We start from the raw sequence: 4,027 nt of genomic DNA, 5'->3' as shown, positions 1-4,027 counted from the left end.
GCTCAAGAAAGAGTGCAAAGAAGAGCGACCAGAATTATCCCGGGTTTAAAAGGCATGTCGTATGCAGACAGGCTAAAAGAATTGAATCTATTCAGTCTCGAACAAAGAAGACTACGCGGTGATCTGATTCAAGCATTCAAAATGCTAAAAGGTATTGACAATGTCGACCCAGGGGACTTTTTCGACAAGGACCAGGAGTCACAAATGGAGATTAGATAAAGGGGCATTCAGAACAGAAAATAGGAGGCACTTTTCTACACAGAGAATTGTGAGGGTCTGGAACCCGCTCCCCAGTAATGTTGTTGAAGCCGACACCCTGGGATCCTTCAAGAAGCTGCTTGATGAGATTCTGGGATCAATAAGCTACTAACAACCAAAAGAGCAAGATGGGCCGAATGGCCTCCTCTCGTTTGTAAACTTTCTTATGTTCTTAAAATGTTTGTTTACTTAGGCATGAGCATGCTGTATATGCTATCCTGACACAGATACATGATTTACTAGCGCAGGATTAAAAAAAAAAAAAAAAAAAAAAAAAAGAACAATATTTGGTTATCAGGCCAACATGCATTTGACTGTGATTTTTCTGCACTTCGACTGGCAGGATCACGACGTCACTTGTTGGATCCACCTTCACATTAGGACAGGATCAGCTGTATGCTGGGGAAAGGGGAGAATCCTTTTAATAAAACTTCCCATGTAGTTTGTTTAATGTTTGGTATCACTTATCCTCAAAATGGGCAAAATCTGCTACGATCACAAGATATATGGTGTCCGATTTAGTTGCTTGATAAGGAAGAAATCTAGATGGTGCTATTTTTTCATCAGCGTGTGTCAACATTCTATAGAACCATTGAATAGTAGACCCCTCTATCTGGTAAATAGGGGCATATTAATCAAGCTTGTAAAAACTGAAGCATTTCACTTTTTTTTTTTTTTTTTTTATAAATTTAGTCGTTGCCAATTATTTTTTATTATTTTCTCCCCAATTTGGAATGGCCAATTATTTTATTATGCTCAGCTCACCGCTACCACCCCAGGGCTGACTCTGGAGGGCGAAGACAAACACACGCTGTCCTCCGAAGCGTGGGCCAATTGAGCGCCGCCCCCTGGGAGCTCCCATCCTCGGTCGGCAAAGGAATAGCCTGGACTCGAACTCGCGATGTCCAGACTATAGGGCACATCCTGCACTGCACGTGGAGTGCCTTTACTGGATGCGCCACTCGGGACCCCCGGCATTTCACTTATTGTTCATTACAATGGATTTTGTATCATCCCGCAACCACGCTGGGTTTCACTGAGGTCATTGTGATAGAGCTGATTGTTTTAATATTTTCAATATTGTTTTTCAAAGTGTGCTAAATCAGTTTTTCCTGTTGCTATGGCCAACGGTTTCATCCTAGGAATCTGAAAAATAGTAATGGCATTTGCAAAGTTGTTTCTATTATCAATAATTGTATTAAGAGTTCCAAAATAATGCAATGTAAACAAAAACTGACAAGTTTAAATATCTTTTAATTGATTTTTAAAAAACAAATTTAAAAAAATGGACTAACTGAAGGTGACATGTTTTCTGATTGATTTGGTAATGAAGTGCCACATAACACTGCAGTCTAGGGAATGGCTACAGGAAAGATAACTTACTGTTACAGGAGCCTCCTTTTTAGCTGATATTACAGATAGGCAGCCCAGACAAGGTCTTGGACGTCTCTTTGGGTTGGCTTCAAATTGTCTCTTTTCTCTGATCGGAATGTCTGGAGGGGAGGTGGCCTTCTGGTAAGATAGCAATAAGATTTAAAAAATGACATCTCTGTAAAAATTAAAAAAAGGCAGTACCCCACCATCAAGAATAATTTTACACTAAAATATTTTGTCTTATTAACTTTAATTAACACCAACGATATTCATCCACAAATTAGTTCATTGTGTAAACATATCCCAGGGTTTCTACTGCGCATCTCCTTCTACCTTCCTTAGCTCCACACATTCCCACAATCCCCTTCTGCTACTGCACACTCTGAAAAGAGATCCCACTGGATGAGATTGTTTATTACATCTTTAAAGGGAGCGTATAAAACCAATGAACTACTCCATTGCATGTTAAACTTATTTTCGATCAACCAATGAGTTAGAAATAAGTGTGCATGACATGGCCAGTGACTGTGACTTATTCGTGCTGCAAATGATTTGATGTTACACCACCACTCTCTTACTTCAGACAAACACCACAACCCCTAATCCTTTACACATTTACACATTTTTTATAAACAAAACACAAAACATCCATATAAGATGGATATGTGTAAAAGATCTGAATCATTGATATGTCCAGAGGGTGAAACAATGTGGCAGGAAAATGGTTTATTTTTATGGGACAGCACTGGTAATGGAACCTAAGTTAAAAAAAATAAAAATAAAATCAGGAAGATAAGCTGTGTACCAAACATAGACAATAACTCAAAAGTGAATTAAGTTTCCGATTGTATACCTGGCTATACACAGTTACTACTGATATAAAGACATTTTGGCTCATCTAACCTAGGTCTATGGCATATCCTGAACACAGATTATTACAAAAATATGATTTCAAACAGCATACAAATGTAAGGGGACAGAGAAAAATAATAATTTGAATCTATCTGTCTCTCTAATGCGGGTTCCTAAACATCACGTTGTAATTCTAATTACCTTTTCTTGTCCCTTGTCAAATCTACCCCATACTGTGCTGGCTTGGCCGCCTCCAGCATCTTCACCATCTCCGTCCAGCAAGGATACAACACCAGGAGAAGCAGGTCTTTTTTTACAAATCTGAAAAAAATACATTTGTATTTTAGATGTAATTTCTTGTCACGGGACATTATGTAAATGCTATTATCCATGGTGCTTACGACAAACATTTACACTTGGGTCTCTTTGAGAAAGACATTACTAAATCTCAACAAAGAATTTGCCATGCTTACAATTTGCCTATGCTTATGTATACATATACATCTCCTGCCACGTAAACTCTAAACGATGAACATGACATATCAACAGTATGTACAGGATAGAATAAGAATTAGCAATGAAATGTTTAATCACAGTCTGATGAGGGATTATCCAGATGTATGTAAAACTGTGTGACATTCACAATCTTGTATATTATCATTAATGTATACTCTATAATGTTGATGCTAAGTTTCCTGTCAATTGGATAAACAGTTTGTAACAAATTGTGTGTGTGTGTGTGTACAGCCACCTCCACTTCATCCCCTTCGCAATGGATTTCATCCCCAGCTGGGGATAACAGAGCTGGTATAAAAATCCAACTGTAGTCTCCCTTGGAGCACCAGACAGTGGCATGAATAAAGAGATTAGAAATTGCCCGCTTAGAGGGTATAAACTATCTCTTTAAAGTTTAAAATTACCAGCTTTTAGTGGTTGGTGTCCAGTCGTCATTTTTTACAGTTTCTTCGTTTCACTTTTCCTTTTGTTCACTCATCCTGGTGCAATATATATATATATATATATATATATATATATATATATATATAAAATAAAGAGCTAGTTATAACTTTTAAATGAATCTTAACCTCAAAAACACTATCAGGGGGTCCTCGAGTGGCTCACCTGGTAAAAGCGTGGTTGTGTGGTCATACAGCACAGGTTCGCGTCCTGGCTGTGCAAAGTTGTCGGTCTTCGCTGTGAATTCCAAAGGGAGCGTAACATTGGCTCTGGCACTCCCGTGGGTTAGGGAAGCAAAAACAAAAGGGACTGTTTCTCCTCATTGCGCTACAGTGAACCCTGCTGGCCAGGCGCCCTGTGAGCTCAAAAGCGGACACCTGCAGGGCTGGCCTTTGTCCTCCAGAGGTCAGTAGCTCGCTGACATCCGCTCTCGAGTTCCTGGGTGTAAAAGAGGATAATAGTTTGGTTGTGGGATCGGAGGACACCCACTGAACCTTTGGATCTCCTGAGCTGTGTAAGGAATTGCTGCGATGAGGAGAAAAAATAATTGGACATTCCAAATTGGGGAGAAAATCGGGGGTAAAAT

The 4,027-nt window shown here is 39.2% G+C and overlaps 1 long non-coding RNA gene across 1 annotated transcript; it reads right to left on the bottom strand.

Moving 5' to 3' along the window:
- Nucleotides 1-664: 664 nt before the first annotated feature.
- Nucleotides 665-2,803, bottom strand: LOC131736697 (uncharacterized). The gene is made up of 3 exons (XR_009328301.1): nt 2,686-2,803; nt 1,642-1,770; nt 665-1,404 (listed from the first exon to the last, which is right to left on the bottom strand). It is a non-coding gene; the product is annotated as an uncharacterized LOC131736697 (long non-coding RNA).
- Nucleotides 2,804-4,027: the final 1,224 nt, after the last annotated feature.

The sequence above is a fragment of the Acipenser ruthenus genome, unplaced genomic scaffold, assembly GCF_902713425.1.
Source record: "Acipenser ruthenus unplaced genomic scaffold, fAciRut3.2 maternal haplotype, whole genome shotgun sequence".
In the NCBI taxonomy this organism is placed as follows: domain Eukaryota; kingdom Metazoa; phylum Chordata; class Actinopteri; order Acipenseriformes; family Acipenseridae; genus Acipenser; species Acipenser ruthenus.
The sequence above is the reverse complement of the archived record's forward strand: the minus strand, read 5'-3'. Positions and strand labels throughout refer to the sequence as shown.